Source organism: Pleurodeles waltl, chromosome 6 (genome assembly GCF_031143425.1).
Source record: "Pleurodeles waltl isolate 20211129_DDA chromosome 6, aPleWal1.hap1.20221129, whole genome shotgun sequence".
NCBI classification, from domain to species: Eukaryota; Metazoa; Chordata; class Amphibia; order Caudata; family Salamandridae; genus Pleurodeles; species Pleurodeles waltl.
In genome coordinates this window covers 1,328,711,809-1,328,730,937 of record NC_090445.1, presented here as the reverse complement: position 1 = coordinate 1,328,730,937, position 19,129 = coordinate 1,328,711,809, and the positions used below count along the sequence as shown (strand labels likewise).

Below are 19,129 nucleotides of genomic sequence, written 5' to 3'. Positions count from 1 at the left end.
AAATATGGGATTTAGCTAGTCAAAGTTGGCAGCTGGTTGGATCTCTTTGTTATAGATAAATGTTCTTGATGTATTGAGTCCTGAGACAGGGATTACTCTCTTGGAACACTCCCAAAATAAGGACATAAGAAGTGGCTAGGTTAGATGAGTCTTAGAAGTGAGGGAGTTGCCCCCTCTCGCCCATCCTGTTTGCCCCAGTGATCGAGCCGTTGGCAGGTAGACTGCACCAAAACATCTTACCGAAAGGGAGCTCAAGACGACCTCTAAGCATATAATCACTTTGCTGTATGAAGATGATGTCACTTTGTATGTGAGTTGGCCGGAAATCAATATGGCAACATTAATCAAGGAAATACTGAGATTTACTAAAATCCCAGAATTAATATAAATTGCTTAAAGTCCACCATAATGTCACTGACAGCCAGCACACAACGATGTGAAATGGATATCAACTACAGTAGGAAGACATACCCCTGAGATATTTAGGCATTCGAATTAGCAGGAACTTAACCAACATAATTTCAGAAAACTATGGAACAGTTTTGGAAAAAATCAAGCAATATATACTTGCAAATTGATAAAGCTGCCACTGTCTCTGGCTGGATGCCTGGTGCTCGCTAAGATGGTACTATTGCTAACATATTCATATCTGTTCAATTACATATCTGTCCCCCTTACCCTGGCATTCTTCTCAAGAGTGCGTTCAAACTTGGTACCTCTCGCGTAGGCAGGAAAACAGCCTCGACTGAATTGGAGATACTGACCTTCACCTATAAGCAAGGTTGCTTCAATGCACCCAATTTTGTTTGTATTAGCTTAGCGTCAGGGACATTTATGCACATTTCTCAATGTTACCCACACGGTTTCAGCCAAACCTGGTGATTGAAACAGACAACAAAGCACAGACGAGACTCCACACCCTCATTCGCACCTGACATAAATGACCGGCAAAGGAAATCAACACTGCAGGCTGCACGGTGTGAGCCTGCCATGGGTTTATAGTCCATGTCTCATTGAAGGTCATGTAGCCCCTAGTATGCTCTTAGCATTCAACCCAAGCCTATTCATGACATGCGAGCCAAAAGTAAGCAAACAACTGCTCCATCCTGCCTGCTTGTAGATCTGTATCCAGACATGAAATTCATACCGCTCAACGCCATCCAGGAGTGAGGCAGACACAGTGCACCCGATAATTTTCTGTATTCCAATGTTGGGGAAGCCTGTCAAAGACCCAACACTAGTTTTCCTACACCGCCACAAACATTTCACACACTGGACCATGTTTTGAGGTCCTCTTCTTCCAAGAAGCTAACTTCTTGTATATATTGATAGATCCAGAGTGAAGGCCCGACCTTCCGGCCAAACACGAGTTAGAAAATGGGAGAAGGAGCTGCAAATAACATTCACAGACACATGGGAGTACTGTTGTGCTCAGACAGATGAGCTATCCCATAGATACAAATTGAAGCTCATACTCCACAAATTTGTACCCAGGAATTACCTTACATCTAGGAAGTCATTCGACATGGCCCTCAGGAACACATGGCAATGTGATAGATGTGAGGCAACGGAAGCATATTTCCTGCATCTGGCTTGGGACTGTCCACTATACAAGATTATTAGAGAACAGTGGGCACGGGTGTGTCAGACATGATGGGTGTGCAGCCAGGGTTTACCCCACTCCTGACTCTGTTGGGCAGTGTTAAGCCTGTCTCTTCTCCCTACAGGAAACTGACTGCAATCCTTGTGATGCTGATCAAGCAAAGGGTTGCTAACAGACGTGGATGGGGACCAGCGCCAAAAATGCTGGTTTGGCTTAAGGACACCTAATGCCCTCAAACGCAAGGCCTAGCGTTATATGAGCCCCCGTGTGTCAGTATCTTTTACAGCAAGCAAAACTGGCAGATAGGGAAAGTATGGGCACCAAGGACAAAGATGACATGGATTGATGACCTGTTTATAAATAGGCTGGGTGGCCTCCTCGCTTGGAGACCATGAGCAAAGGGCAAGAAGCTAAGGGCCAGATTTACTGAAAAGTGGCGAGTGTGGTGCTGAGCCAAATTTTTTAGCGCTGCGCCATTTTAGAAATTCAGGGATGCACCGTATTTGCTGAAATTCTGTGTATCCTTGTGTTTCCCCCTGGGCCAACACTAAATGTAGCTGCCAGCGCTAACGCACGCATCCTTGCACCAAAAGTGCAATTGTGTCTGCATTGAGGGGATTGATTGTTTACGTGCACATAAACAATCTACAATGGCGATTTGGAAATTCTAAGGCACATATAGAAAGTACCAAATCGTAATTTTTTATTTATTCTTTATGTGCAGGAAGGTGTCCCTTCCTGATCAAAAAAGTCATTCAGTATTTGGCAATCTCTGTGCCAACCTTCACAGCCCCAAACTTCTTAAAATCTTTGGAACAATGTAACCCATTTTTTTTGCAGATGAGGTAATTGCATTATAGAATTTGTATAGCACTTCCTTTCTCTGATGGGACTCTAAAGTACTTTTGAGTGTGCAAGCGCCCCCATCCTTAATAAGTAAACTTGCAAGGGGACGCGTATAGGTCGATGAACCTTCTGATTCATATGGAGTATCCTAGCTATATAGTAACCAATGTCCATCAATAATCAATACATGAATCAATAATCATTAAGCAACTCACTAACCAACAGTTAATAGCGTCAAACAATTCTTGAACAACCACAACTCAATATATGTTTTAGCAACTTTATTTCTCTATTAGTTACAATACTAATTCAAGAGATTAATTTCAAACTTTATTCAATCAATTCACCATTAATTCATTAGTAACCACCAATAACATAATCCAATTAAAATTTGCGACAGAGTACATTCTAAAGCACAAGTCAACGTATGAATCAAAGGTGAGTACATCAGCATGAGTAGCAGAGTTCAGCAAATCAGTCCGTCAATCAATTGTCACTATCTTGTCATTGTCATAAGGTAGGAACCTCACCTAACCCAGATTAGCGTTAGCTTTTGGGACTTCATGCGAAAAACAATTTGGAACAACAATTTGGAAAACATCTAGCTAAGAGAAAACGTATAAAAACAGCGCAGTTGGTACCTAGAAAAAAAAGGCACAAAAGTTAATTCAGTCACATTGTCATAGCTACCTATCCACGGTATGGATCAGCAACAAAGCCAGTCTTCGTCTTCAGGTCATCAATCGAACAGCATTGCATCAGGCTCTCAGGAGCATGAGCCCAGTGATAGAATCTCGAGTCACCTTGGCACCTCTCTCTATCCTTCTCATCACCATCTGTTCTCATCTGTTCTTACGTTTTTCCCCTTTGTCACAGCACTATATCAAAGTCGCCCAGACTATCCCCCAATTCCTAATTGGTCAGTTAATCACCAGTTATGACTTTATCCAATAATCTTAATTTTCCAAATCTATGAAGTCTAATATTGCACAGTTCTCAGGATGTCAATTGGTTCACTGTACGATGTCCTCATCATCTGGCTCGTCAGGTATCAAAAATGTTGCATCTTCTTCTCCAGTCAGTGTCTCCATTGTTCGAGCCCTGAGAAAGTACATCCAGTATACTTTGCACAGTCCTTATTAATCCCTCTTCTCCTGTCCATCGGTTCACACATAGGTTTTTAGCTGAGCAGATTGTATTAAACAATGAGCGGTTCATGGTCAGTCCAGCACATCAGCCTTTTCTACATTGCGCGTTAATACACGGCCACTGCACAAAGCCTGACAAAACTAGGCCACAACTTCGGCTAAGTTAACTCTACAATATAATGCAAAACTTACGTTATATATATTACTACATTGTTATTATGCATTTTCAACATTTCACATATTTTAGTCACTCTTTAGTATAATTCTTGAATTATGGCAGACACTCTTCGAGGTCACATTTTCAAACGTACACATTATTTCTCTTTGTTAATCACTCAAACTACTTAAAAATGTTACTAATAATTTCTGATGAATATATCTGCGTTATTAAGTGGTTGGGTAAGAGGCTAACCAAATTGTTGTGTATGGTTGGTAAACTGCTGGGTGTAAATCTATGTATTTACCACAAACGTTCCAATTTTGTTGCGGAAAACCGTTGTTTTGGGCTGACAGAGTGAAAGCAGTGATGTAAGAGGGATTGAGTTGTGTTTTCATATGCTTTTCATATTGTAGGTGGTTTGGTAAGAGGTTATTCTGAATAGTGTACAAGGTTGATAGAATGTCGATCTGTGACCTGAGCCACATGGAAAGTGTTAGTGTTATGCATGAGATTCATCAGGGGCTCCTATGAGGTTGTGGTAATCTTGTGCCTACACTTGCACATAGTGTACATCAGAGAAGTGTAATATATGTCTAAATACCATTATCCACTAATTTGACCTCTGCATGCTCGATATAGTTTGGTAATAACTGGCTCTATATCACCCTAAGGTGATAGTGATCAATCTTTATTCTTGATGTGAGTCTGCTGCTAATTTTCTCATGGTGAAAAAAAAAGAATGGAGTTCGTGGCCACTTCCTGTTTCCTCGCTTCTGGCCAGGTGATTGGTGGATGACCAAGTTCCTGAGGGCACAAGAAGGTGCGGTTTTACTTTGCTGTGCAGCAGATTATCTATTTTTGATAAGTTGAACTTGAGATGGTGGAGTTGCATCCAGTGACTCAGTGGTTTCAGACACTGGCCTATTAACCAGGAGTAGAGCTATTTTAATTAATTGGCAATGTAGTGATTTGCCACTGTCCAACCTTCCGAGGGTCCAGGGTCCCCTGGTGAATTGCATGAGCAATCAGAAGTCTTGTAGTATTAATTGTGTTCATAATAACGATTCTTTTTTCATTTGACAATTAACATGTACTTCACAGAAACAGAGTGTGGCTGTCTGCGATCTCAGGCAGTTGGTGGCAAATACATTGAAAAATAATTCTCATGTTTTTTTATCTTAATTTACTTCACATCTTCTACTTGACTTTTCTTTGTTTACCTCTTTCTCTTTGTACCTATCCCTTCATCATTATACATTGTATCTACCCCTTCTTTCTCTGTTTCACCTTTCTGTCTCGCTGCACTCACCTTTGCCTACCTCACCTCTTTCTCAATGCACCATTTTCTATATAACCTCCTGCTATGTCTCCCTCTAATACTATTATGGGTATAGTTACAAAGATGTGGCACAACTCAGCACTGCCATCCTCCATCTATGCATCTCTTTATTTTCTCCACCACTCTTCATCTCTCTGTACCTCGTCTCTCCCTAGTTCTCCCTCAATTCACTCTTGTTAGCGCGTCTGACCTTATTTTCTTTCTTATCTTTAATTTATAAGGGAACGCGTTCGAGGTTTGATGGGCCTTTTGACTGTGCTTAGAGGAAATCACACCATAGGACTCAATTTCAATAGCAATCAATAACAATATAAATCAATAGAATCAATCTTGGGAGTCAGTAATTTCCACGCACAATGACCCCTTTGGCCATGAATAACCACACCTTTATGTAAAAGTTATGATGTTCATTTCCCTATATTAACAATGCTAATATCACGTAACTCAGTCTCAAAATCAAATGATAAACATACAGAAACAACACTGATTGATCAAATCTTCTAAAGAATCTCAATTTAATCAAAGCATGTACGGTTACGCATTCCAGGATTACAATACAAATCAATAGCAAGAATAACTGCCCAATAGAAATAGCATCCATTTCGATTCAGCAAAGAAATGTCATCAACTGTTGTTAATAATTTAGCAAACACCCTCTATGAGTCTTCTAACTAGCCTCCTGATTAGAATAGCATGTTTGTGCTTCATGCAAAACAATTTAGTAAACACAAATTTGGAAACACATCTACCTTTGTCTCTATCAAAATTAGTGGTTGGTTCCTAGAAACAAAAGACAAATGACATCAACAATAACATTTGGCTAGTACCTCTCCTCGGTATGGATCAGAAAACTGCGACTGTCTTCGTCAATTGGACATCTGTTCAGTCACCATCAGCATCAGACCATACAAGAGAATGGTCCAGTCCAGGGGACTCTAACTATCTGAACCATCGGTAAGGCATAGTCTAGGGATCAGCATTCAGCATAAATCTAAGCAATAAAGTTTTAGATAGAATTTTCTAAGTAAAGAATCAAAGCTAGTACACCCCATCGATGAAGAAGGAAAATGGGAAAATGTCTCAAGGAATGGAGATAATCGGAATGGTGCTTCTCCACAAAGGACTAAAAAGAAAATGAGCTCTCTTCTCTCTGTGCAGTCGGACTAAGTTAAATTCTCTAGGACTCTTTCCACATTGCTATTGGTCTAAGAATCACATGTTATATCCAGTCCAATGAAAGTAGAACTTCAAATCTAAGATATAAATAAACTGTCTTTCACATGTTGATGATTGGCTCCTCTTCTCCTGTTCCCATCGTTGGACTCATCAAGTAACAATTTTGTATCTCTCTGTCCTCCAGTCAATGCATCCATTGCTAGCTCCTGGGAACATCGCTTTCCCACACTCTAAACTCTACAATGTATTGATAGCTAATACAACATTTTCTAGCAAGCAGTTCTCATGGAAAAGAAAGCATTTACTAGTGTTTGGTCAACGCAGTGGAAAAGAACAATTCACATATTAATTTCTTCAAGCAAACATTTTCTCACAGCATTAACTTTTCAGTACAGTTTAACATGAGGCTGTGCAACTAGGCCCAAGTCCTCGCTAACTTAAGGCCTAGAATTAAGAAAGCAAATACATAATACAAAATCATTAATATAACATAGTACTACATTTCTCTAAACATGAGCACGTCATTTCATATTAATAAGCAATTAATAAGGACACTTTGTGATTACTGACGGCCACTCAAATAGGCACAAGATACGCATTATTTTGTATATTAAGTCATTTTCTATGCAGATTCAACATTCAGTATGCATGAATCTTTGTTTGTAAAAATTCAGTGTTAACAATCCCTCCTCTAATGACTAAATATATCATCACACCTACATCTTCCCACACACATTTTTGCTCCACTAAAATTTGTCCTCCCTATCTCTTATAATTCTTTGTTCCCATTTCAATTATTCCCTGAAACGTTTCCCTTATTTTTTTTTCCCCTCTCCTCTGATCATTTTTCATTTTGTTCAATTTAAGCACATGATGCAATTTACATATTCCCCTTGCTTCAATTATGCAAATTAAAATAATCAATATCCTTTGTATTATTTTCAATATTATCCCTTTTCCTAGATTGCCAAACCAATTCCCCACGGAAGCAAATCCTTTGCCAAATTGATCCCAAACTCCTGGTTCTTTAAGCTCTTTCAAATCAGCCCTATCATTAGTCAGATTACTAAGTAAGCTTCTAATTGTTTTGCTATTATCAGGAATATATGAGCAACAATGTTTCGAGTTCACAATTTTGCAAACTCCACCATCTTTCTCAGCATCTTAGCACTCTATACTTCTTGTCATTTTCTCACTCTCCTTCCCTCATTACACTCTCTATATCCTGCTTCTCTCCAAACTTCCTTCAATACTTCCACCTGTCTGTCTCTTCATCTCTCTGCTACTACCTCTTTCTACCTAACCTCTTTTGTTACATTATCTCTCATGCTTCCTCACCTCCAAGAACTTCAGTGCTGTTCCTTACTCTATGTTTCTTTTTTTCTTGTCCTAGCTCTCTTTACCTCACTCTAAGGCACTACGGGGCTTATTTAGGAGAGGGTTGCGTCACCAGACCATCACTTTTTGTGAAACCCTGGTGGCACAAATCTCTCAATTGTGTCTTTGCGTGGCTTTGAATAGCCTCAGAGATATTGAGCAAAACAAAGCAGTGCAAGTCTATACAATGCTTTACTCTGCGCTGGGGAGGAGTTTCATGGGCTTTGCTGTCTGCTTTCCCATGCAACACCCCTGGATTTTGACCGATGCCCAGATTTACTTAATCACGTAAACCTGGGGAAGCATCAAAACCTTACCCTCCCGATGTGAGGCATAACGAGGAGAACATTTTTTATTTCTCCCATTTTTCCAATTCCTACGAGGGCTGTTTTCTGCAGCACACATAGAAAGGGGAAAATGCCTCTCGGGATTGTTTCTCTGCAGAAAGCTGTCCCTTCCTGCACAAAAAAAACACTGCATGCAGCACAGGCACTATTGCACCGTGATGCAAGGGTGCGTGCATTGGTGCTAGGTTGCCAACATGGCACCAGCACAGAGGGAAAGGACAGGAATGCACTGTATTGCATAAATACGGTGCATGCCTGACCTTTCACTTCAGCGTAGGGCAGCGCAACAAGCTGACTTGTGGTGCTGCCCTATGCCAAAACCCATTAAATAAGTGCCTACATATCTTTACAATGCTCTTTTTTAACCTGCATTTTCGCTCGTTCTAACTCTATGTATGTTTCTATCTGGCAACGTCACTTTTTTCTGTTTATCTTACATCTCTCTTTACCTCACCTGTCTTTCTACTTCACCTCGTCTTCCTGTTCCATCTACTTCATCTCCCATGAGAGACCATTCTCTTTATGTGTCTGCCTTCTTCATTCCCCTACCCCTACCCATTTATTTTACAATGCAGAGTCACAGGTCACTGTCTAGCAAAGGAGTGGAGATACATAGAAAGAGGGGCGGAAGGACCTTTCAGAGAGTATTTGATTTTCCCTTTCACATTGAGAATGACAATTGGGAATGAAAACGTTTTTTGATTACGAATATCTGGCAATTAAATTTACAATTTCAAAAGCTCTTTGTCTATGTGTTATTTTAATATTATGTACTAGCCTACTGAGCATTCACCAATTCACTCTTGGCTTTCTGAAATCTATTTAAATGTTATGGATGCTGGACAAAATTATTCATATCCAAGCCCAGAAAATTGGCTTCACTAATGCTATTTGATTGGTGGATGATAGGTAGTTTGGTGTTTTTACTGTTTTTGCAGGACCCCGGTTCTCAATATTTAACTTATAATACTGGGAGCATTGCAGCCAGGGGGCACGAATAGACTTGCAAGTGGCTGCTGACAGCTTGGTCCCTTGTGAGAGTGGCTACGGGAGCCTATTGCCCACAATGAAGGACCCAGGGAATGAAAGGAAGACCTAAGGCCATCCAAGGGGCCAACCAATATTTATATTTTAAAAAAGCCCTGCAAAGACTACGCAGTGTTGGCAGAACTACAGTTGTGCCTGGTGGGGCAGCAATATGGCGAGTATTTCTGGGACACACTGAATTGATTTCCTAGATGCAAATTGGTCCCCTTCTCTTTCGTGCTAGCTGTTGAGGAACCTGGAAATCACAGGAGAAGCACAGCGTTCTGACAATTATTCTTTGAGGGGGTTCAGTTTACCAACCGCAACTGTGTTGGGAGGTGTGACCCATGATGGGTAAAGATAAGACAGCTTGATCTGTGACAGCACAAACACGTATGGACCAATTTACAACAGGCCTAGTATCTGCTCTGAATGGAGAATCAGAGTCAGGGTCCACAAATCTCCCCGCTGGAGATCTGGCCACTATTCTCCAAGCACTTTAATCGTCTCAGGTGGCAGTAGAGACACAAATTGGAGAAGTCAGAGTTAATGTGGCCCTAATACACCAAGATCTCCACAGTGCAGCAGCCAGAATAATTGTAACTGGGACCAGGATCTCCAAGATGAAGGATGAAATGCAGACCCTTAAATCCCAGGTCTCTAAACTCCTGGTATGAGCTTCAGAACTGTATTGTAGAGCTGAGGATGCTGAAAATCGATCCCAGCATAACAATGTACAAATAATCGGCCTCCCTGAAACTATGGATGTCCATACTCTTGTCCCTTTTCTCGAGAAATGGATTAGGGTATGGATGCCGTCCGACCACCTCTCCCCATGGTTTGCCATTGAGCGAACACACCATGCTCTTACAAAAAAACCTCCTCCCGGTTCATCACCGAGGTCAGTGATAATCAGGCTTTTTAACTATTGAGACAGAGATGTGACATTGCAGGAGGCCCGCTCCCGGAGTGAACTACACTGCAGAGACACCAAAGTCCTTCTGTTCGATGATTACACCTGGGAGGTTCAGCAAAAGGGCAAGGCCTATGTGGATATAACACATAAGCTCAGGGAGATGGGAGTGCTATATTGCCTGCTCTTCCCAGCCCGGCTGAGACAGATCTACACCAACAAGTCACATCTTTTGACAATCCTGCAGCTTCCTGGACCTAGCTGACAGAGAAACACCCATTGGCCTCCTCCGACCACAGCTCCCATCAAGGCAGAGAGGTGCTGGGAATGGAGCATTAGTCAGGGCTCCCAAGACTCAGAGGAAATGCACTCACTCCCGGCAAAGGAGGTCACGCTGACGGTCGGGGTTCTGGCCTCCGTCGCTTTGGTCCCAGGATGGAGCCTCCGTCTCTGGACTGAACGGAGGGCCAATGGAAGCTGAAAACCGGTGTTCTGCTGGAGGGGCATTGCCCGAGGGGCCTCCCCCTCATAATGTAGGGGCCCTGAGTGGAACAGACTTGTCCCGGAGCCCAGTGCTTTGATAGCTCTACATGAACATATCTGGAAAAACAGCAAGTAATTACTAGACTGCAATAGCTTGTATTTGTATTTCTGTCCTTTTCTTCAATGCAATGACTTTTGGATATTCATAATCTTAGCTTATGGGGGGATCTGCCACTGCTTGTTAGTTTTGAGGTTATAACTTTCTGAGATAGATGTTGTATAGGGGTCACAGATGCTTCTGGGAGAAGTATGGGGTGGGGTGGGGTGGGGTGGGGTGGGGTGAGACTTGAGGGCTGGGCAAGCATACTGTTTGATATGCTACAGTTGTTGTTTTGCACTGCACTTTGTTATTTTTCTTTTCCCATTTTCTCAGTCCTCTACAAATGTAGGCACATACCGCAACAGGCACTGCACCATTATAGTTATACACATGACAATCTTGGATCCCCTGACCCGATCCTAGGAGGATAGGGTGGTGGAAGAACCCTAATGGCAACTAATTAGAATCTTTACACTGATACATGGTAAGGCCCATACAAATTATTTCCTGGAATGTTAATGGTCTCCTGGATAAGATAAAGCGCACTGCAGTGCTAGCTTTAAAAAACAGCGTCATGACCCTGATTTGCTGCTGTTCTAGGAGATACACCTTATGGGAGACCACTGTCCGTTTCTGGACCACAAAGGATTCAATAGGGTCTATCACACTGGTTTTGTCCAGCGGTCAAGGGGATAGCTATCCTTCTACGTCGTTCCATCCCTATGTTGGTCACCAGGTGAAAAGAGATAAACAAAGCCGTTTCTTGGCCCTCACAGGGTCTAAAGAGGGATGTACAATCAACTTGGTAAGCGTATACGCCCCTTGGACCTTTGCATTCTAAATTGACCTGGCTAATATACTATCAGATTTACCTCAATGAATCACATTTTAATGTGATCCCAGACCTTCGATTGGACACCTCAATTATACCCTCAGCTCATAGAAGTACCACAGCCGATACTTTTGTGAGCTGGTTGACCTCCCTAGGGCTTTGTGATGCCTGACGGACGTGGCACCCGCAGCATTGTCAATATACTCAAACATCAGCGGCACACCACACTCACTCAAGGATAGATCTCCTTCTCTTGCCGACATTGGACTGCTGTCACCTTACTCACACAGAGATCCTTCCTCGGGGTATTTTTCTGATCATGTCCCACTCCAATGCATTATTAGATCTAGGGGAGATGAGACTCATCCAATGTGGCGGATAAATGCATGGTACCTACAACAGAAAGCATGTGGCCAACATTTATGGCAAGAAATCCAAAATGACTTTGAATTCAATGAGGGATCGGTCACGACAGCAAGCACCCTTTGGGAGGCCAGTAAGGCAGTGGTCTGAGTGATGGCAAAGGGATATATTTGAGATTATGAGCTAAACAAGTCCCAGCACATCATATAACTTGAGGCTCATGCCCTCCGATTGGAAGTATCCCAGACATCACACCCAATGGCACAGGAGCCCACCAACTTTCGTTAATAAGAGACGAAATCCGAGACCACTCAATGGAGGCTGCTAAACATTTGTGGCAGGCATCAACTGTCCTGGTCTATGGGTGGGGCAATAAAAATGGAAACCTACATTATTGGTTGGTCTCCCTCCACCATCAATCGAGAATTGTCGTGAAATGAGGGATACACAAGGAAATACATTAACCAAACTACAGGAGGTGATGGAAGTCTTTGTGAATTATAACAGTGGGCTGAATGGACCATCGTCAACTATAGAGCCGGAATAAGCACCCCACTTTTTGACAGATGACCCTCTTTCCAGGTTACCTAGGCTAGACGCAGAGATCTTAGATGAACCCATCTCGAGTGAGGAGGTAAATGAAACAATCTTCTCCAGGGCCTCTGGTAAAACACTGGGTGCAGACGGCTTCCCGTCTGAACACTATAAAGTGTTTCAAGACAATTGGATGCCCCAATTTCTGGCTTTTTTACAATGAGGTGGATAAAATAGTTTTTTTCCAGGAGGGAATGGATACGCCCACAATTATGGTTCCAAAACACACCCGCCATCAATGTCCTGTACTGAATGCAGACCGATTCCGCTCATCAATAGTGATGTGAAAGTATACGCCACTATTCTGGTGACTCACCTTAAGAAGGTCCTACCACTTTTGATCCATTTGGACCAATGTGGTGTTATGGCTAATTAGAGCACGAGACACTGTGTACGCCTCCTTCATGTTTTACTGGCTCAGCGCTACTGATTACCTTTCGGTCTGGCACTCCTTTTTGTCTATTTTGAAATGGTGTTCGATACAGTGGATTGGGAGTATTTGTGACTTGTCCTCCAGCGAACTGGTATGGGACCCATTTTTTGTAGACTAGTCAATGCCCTTTTTGTGAACCAGTAGCCTGAGACCAGCTTAACAGCGTTTTTTCCTTACGTTTCTGATCTGTAAGGGGCATTTTAGGACTGCCCTTTATCTCTCCTTCTCTTTGCCCTGGCAATTGAGCCATTGGTACAACTATTTAGAAAGGACCCTCTCTATCAGGGGTGGCACTGGGGCCAGGCTCCTGAAGATCATATTGCATTTTATGCTGGCGATGTCCTACTTTACATGGTGAATCCTGTTGATACCAGCCCGCAGAGTCTGCATTTACTATGCTACTTTGAAGAGACGTCTTGGTTTCGCATAAACCCCCCTAAATCAGTGTTGGTACCACAGGTGCCAAACCATGAGTGTTACGCCTGGCAAGATGAAGTGCCTATCCGCATGCTGAGCTTTTAGTAGTTGGGTGGCTGGGTGGCGCTTCTTCCTGAACAGACATGGTCCCTAAATATTGCACCTTTGGCACTTCAGGCCAACTTGGATCTGATGAGATGAGATGGGCAGTGTGGCGCCCTACAAAATTATGATTCTACCCCAACTCATATATATTTTTCAAAACGTTTAACTCCTGGTCCCGCGCTTCTGGTTCCAGGCTTTGTAAAGAAATGCATTCTCATTTCTCTGGTGGGGAGCTACGCATCGAATCGAGTTTGTACTACTGTCAAAGAGTCACCTATGATGGAGGAATGGGTATGACTAACCCATACTTGTACTATTTAGCAATCCAGCTCCTGGTCATCCATGACTGGTTAACTTCGGGATGGGAGGGCCTGGTGTATCAGCTGGAGCTCGCCTCTGTCAGCTTCCCATGGATTCTAGGTCTGCTTTACAACTCCCCACAACTATGGCTTCAGTGACGAGATTAGTACTGCTTGCCTGGCGTGCGGCCCTGCGGCATACTCAATGGATGAACCCTCTGACCCAACAGACACCCCTTTGGCAGGGAAACTGGTTGAGAGTCAGCAGCCTTGCAAGGCTTTGTAAATGAGATTTACTGGGGATTTCTCAACTTGGGGAACTATGGGCTGATACATCCATGAGATCCTTCCAAGACCTGCAAGCTACCTGTCAACTTTCCCACACTCAATGTTACAAATATTTGCAACTACGCCACCCCTCCATGCACATCTGCCCCACCATGACTTTCTCCCCGAGTACAGTCTGCTTAAGGCCAAATTGCTTATGGGGGAAGGAGAGGTGTGTATAACATGATTAACCATACGCTAGGTGATCTGGCTCATGTTAAAGCTCGATGGGAGCTCTGGATGGGCCCCCTTGAGAAAGAAGATTGGCAAGATGCCTTGATGGCACCGAGGGTGATAACTATGCCTTCCATGTTCCAATTGCTGCAATTATATGTCTTATATGGGTTCTACCTCTCGCCCAATAGAATGTATTGAGCGAGGCTCCTCCCTGACTTCAAATGCCCTAGATGTTCGGCACCATCCGCAAATGTCTACCATATGATGTGGTCATGTCCACTCATTGCACGGTACTAGACAGAGATTCTGAGGGAACTCATTGATAAAGTGGGGTAGGAGGTTACACTGTCCCCATTGTTTGTCCTCTTAGGGGTAATGGAAGGCATGGATTGTCCACGACCAGAATGTATTTTTATAGGGTTGGCCTTCATGATGGTGAAAAGAGACATTGCAGCTAATGGGAAATCTTCAAGTCCACCACCCCTCTCGAAGTAGAGACGAGGGGTGGATTGGTGTGCACAGCAGGAAAGACCAGTCTATGAAGCACAACAGTGTCCTTGTAAACAGGCAGGGCTGTGGGAGAAATGGTTGGGTCAGCTATCATGTACTTCTACGGGGCTCAAACAAATTTTTTGAATTTGCCTATTGTTTTGACATGGCTGTGATTGATCAGGTGGTTATACAGAAAAATGTGGGTATATGGAGGGATTGGTGTTGGGGACTGTTGTGGCTTTCCTTTTGTATACCTCATTCAGAACTCAATAAAAATTGTTTGTCAAAAAAACATATAATTCTATAAAGTTTGATATCATGAGGGCTTCATCTGAAAATCTGTAATAATCTCAAAATTGGTTTAAACGAGGGGCCACAAAATTTGCCTTGTTCTCATGAGCAAATGATGAGCCAGGGAATTTTTTGTCAGGCTTCAAGTATTGCCCCACAGATGTGAAAATATCTTAAGGTATTGCTCCACTCCAGAGCATTAAAAATATTTCTAACTATTACACGGAGTCCTGAAAGTAGTTTTGAATACCTCCTTTTAAGTTTCAGGAATATAACTGGAGTTGCCAGTCTATTGCTACCAAGGGGAGATTTGCAATAATGTTCACCAGAAGCAATGTTATTCTCCAAACACTTAGGATAATATTGCTTAAAGTTAAAGTGCAGAACTGGCTGTAAGTATTATTAATACATACATCAGACACCTGGACCCCAATGCACTAAAGTGGATGGCCAAGCAGTGATTTTTGCATGCCAGTTGTTAGTTATCCCATGATACTTTTTGCACTTCAGCTAATGTCAGTGGCTCAGCAAAATGCCCATTCACAGGAACTTGCAAGACCTCTCGCCTCATTACTATTTATGATGTGGGTGTCATTTTTTGACTCCCTTCCAATGGCTAAAATGCAGGGGGACACCAAGGCCCTCATTTCAACCTTGGCCAAGGTTCCGCCAACCATATTATGACTCCCGGTGACCCTCTGCCCTTTTTTGGACGGAGAGCCGCCAGCAGCCATACTGGCAGTCGCGGTGTAGTGGAGGCTGCTCCAACGTCACCTCCACGTCATCAGAACACCTCCCACCTAAATACGACTCAGTAATCGGCGTGGCAGTGTTCTGGTGACGGGGTGCTGGCGGCGGAGCAGCCCCTATGGATCCCGTTCCCTCCCAGAGGATCACCGAAACAGGTAAGGTGATCGTCCGTTAGGGGAGGGGGGTAGGGGGTGTTGTGTGGTGTGTGCGTGCATGGAGGTGTGCGTGTCAGCATGTAGAGGGGGTGTGGGAGTGCGTGTATGTATGTGGGGGGTGTAATGTGTTTAGGAGTAATGTTATGGGTATGTATGTGTGCATGTGTGCATGTATGTGCGCGTCTATGTGTGTGAGTGGTGTGAGTGTGCGTGAAGGGGATGTGGGTGGTATATTTGGGGGGTCTATGGGGGTGGGGGTAGGGGTGGGAGGGGGTCCTACTACCTTTGGGGGGTGGTAGGGGGGTCGTGGATGTTGGGGGTGGATTCAGGGGAGGGGGGAAGGGGAGACACCAATCAGTGCCAGGGAACGAATTCCCTGGCACTGATAGTGCATACTGCCATGGATTTCGTGGTGGTTGAAAACCCCACGAAATCCATGGCGGTATGCGGGGTCCTGATACCGGCAGCAGACTAGTGACGGCTGCCGGCCTGGAGACCGTTGTCTCCAGCCTGGTGATCATTACCGCTATGGCGGACAGTGAGGGACATTGGCGGTTTGGCATATGCCAAACAGCCAATGTCATAATGGGGCAGTAATGACCGCCGGCCTGTTGGCGGTCTTATCATCCTTTTTGCACCATCCGCCTTTGCACCATCCGCCAGGGTCGTAATGTGGGCCCATATGTCCATCCCTGCTGTCCCATTCACAAATGTCAATTTTTAGGGACAAGCCTGCGAGTGAATGCGCCAGCACATGCATCTCGCTTGCAAAACTCTGTTGTGTACTGTAAAGGGCTTGGAGCCCGCCTGTCACTTACCATTTGTTGATTTGTGTGGCACTCTTCTTTACAGCCTTGTAAGTTAAGGCATGCCTGGCATAATTTCTGTTTGTCTGTGTGGAGCAAGGACCAGGCACGGATTGGTGTAACTTAGTTCAGGTCCCGTTCACTGCCCCTGAAGTGATCGAGGTACTATTTTTTTCAAATTGTTACTCGAAAACGCATGCCTTTCTCACTACACTCAATTGCAGCAGTTTACAACCCAAATGGCGTCCCTTGCATTGTCCATTTATTCAGAGTGGAAATGTGTAGGATAATATTCTGAGTATGTTTTTCCCAATCCGTTATTGCACGGGCTCTGATCCACATGCTCACCTTTCATGTATCAACTCAGTGTGACTTGGAGAAGAGAAAACATGCTTTGAACTTCAGCCACAAATCGCTTATGTTTGATGAGTTGATTGCAGTATTAAGCCTCATGGCTGTGCCTCGCACACTAGGAGTTGAACCATTGGGATATTAAGGGATGGCAGCCATTGTGCTTGTCTAGTTTCTCATATACACAGAATGTATGTCCCTTCCTCATTGGCATCATCTCCAAGGTTCCTCCCCTTTCTCTCTCCTCCCCCGCAGTAAGCATCCTTGTAGCAATTTTGACTGCGGGAGGTGGAAGCTGGAGGCGCAAGAGGCCTGGTATCACAGTACTTCTCCCAACAGCTGACAATTTATTGTCAGGAGTTTTTAATCATAAACTGAATGTACACACACACATACATCACAAAGCCTGGGTTTGCAGAAATGAGCCACCTTATGTTCACGTGGCACTGAGACCATACTAGTTAAAATATGACTAACTACTCGGCTGAAAAAAAGTCCTTCTGCTTTACATAAAACAAGTATAGATCCTACATCCTTGTTTGTAGACTGTGCCTAGCTCATTTTATGAATGTTGGTAGCAGGTCACAAATAAAAAGCACACAAAAAATAAGTAATTTAGGGTCAGATTTACAAGAAAGTGGTGCATCAGCTGTGAGGCGCCACTTTTATTGCACCCTCCCTATCGGCACCTTACGACACGATGACAGCGCTGAATTTACAATATGGTGCACCATGGCACATGTTTGGATAATAGTGTCATAATTTATGATTCTATTGTTGCACTTTACAGGATTAGCGCCCGAAATAAAGGTGCTAATCCTGCAAAGAAACGAGAGGCCTATTGAAAGTAATGGGCGCGTCATTTTAATGCCTGGTCTGAGCAGGCATTAAAAATGAAGCTATAAATGGCAAAGTGAAATATTGTAAATTTCACTGCGCCATTTTTACAGGCATCCCGCCACCAAAATGCCCCTTAATATACATTATGCCTGGTGCGGGTATAATGTAGCGCAAGAGGTTTCAAAGTAGCGCAATGCAAGCATTGCACCACTTTGTAATAATGGCAAAGGAGAATGGCCTCCTTAACGCCACATTAGCGTTAAACAAATTATGCTAGTGTGGAGCTCAGAGGAGCTACAGCCTTGTAGATATGGCCCTTAGTGTTCAGTGGAAGGTGACCAAAAATGCTTGTCTGTATGTTTTTACATTTTTAACACTGAGGGTGCCATAGTGATGAATTTGGGTATTTACTACTGAAGACTAAATAAACCTGGCACAGTTTTCCAAAATCTATCTGACCATGGTGCCTGTCTATAAATGTCTTGAATATATTTTTGGATTCTAAAACGATGACCCAACACTTAAATGTTGACATTATATGATTGTGCCAGTTCTATTTAAATTCAAAGGATGCATTTTAACTATTTTAACACCTTATGAAGGGTACTAAGCCTATAGAAATAAAACATTTAGGTCGAGCCTATGCAGCGCACATGCGCTGTCAGCAAGACCTGCTGTATTCAGTAAAAGGACCTAGATTCCCTCCGCTGTTTACCATAGGTTGACTCCAGTGTCGCTGTTCTTTGCCGCCTCCGAACTGCCTATACGTCACTTCCATTCTTAGCTGAGGAGCATCGACCAGGTACATATTATTTCCTCTTCATTAGTGCCCATCTGCTGTGATGGAGGTACTATTTATTTTACCCCCTCTCATTCCTCCTGCCCTCTTTGTCAAAGAGTGTATTTAAAGGACTGCGGAAATGGGCTTGTTCTATACTAACGTGGAGGCCATCTTATAGGTGGGCTACAACCTTGAATTCGAAGTATAACTGCTGTACTAACTGAAACATCTACTTTTTCTGTGTTTTTACCATTTCATGAACATTACTATTGAACAAAAACAGTTTTGCATTTTGAAGTTTTGTGATACCTATGTATTATTGTAGCAGTGCAAACGTTGTTTATATTCAATGTAACATTATTAAATTCAAATTCGATGCACATATTTGATTTACATTGATTACGTTCAAAATGCTATTGTTGTTAATTAATTCAGTTGTTTTTTTTTTAAAAAATTATGATGTAAACACATGGATTGTCTGTGACTGATCGATATTTTGAAGTTGTAATGCCGCTCCAAGAGTGCTCTGCTACTTTGAGAGAAGGGGTCTAACTTCAGTCCACCAGAAATCTAGCTTCTACTACATTGCTAGGCAGTA

General features: G+C 43.1%; 1 protein-coding gene across 1 annotated transcript in view; it reads left to right on the top strand.

The window, feature by feature from the left end:
• LOC138300838 (rap1 GTPase-GDP dissociation stimulator 1-like) overlaps positions 1-19,129 on the top strand; it is a 522,948-nt gene that overhangs the window by 440,680 nt on the left and 63,139 nt on the right. The window lies entirely within an intron of this gene.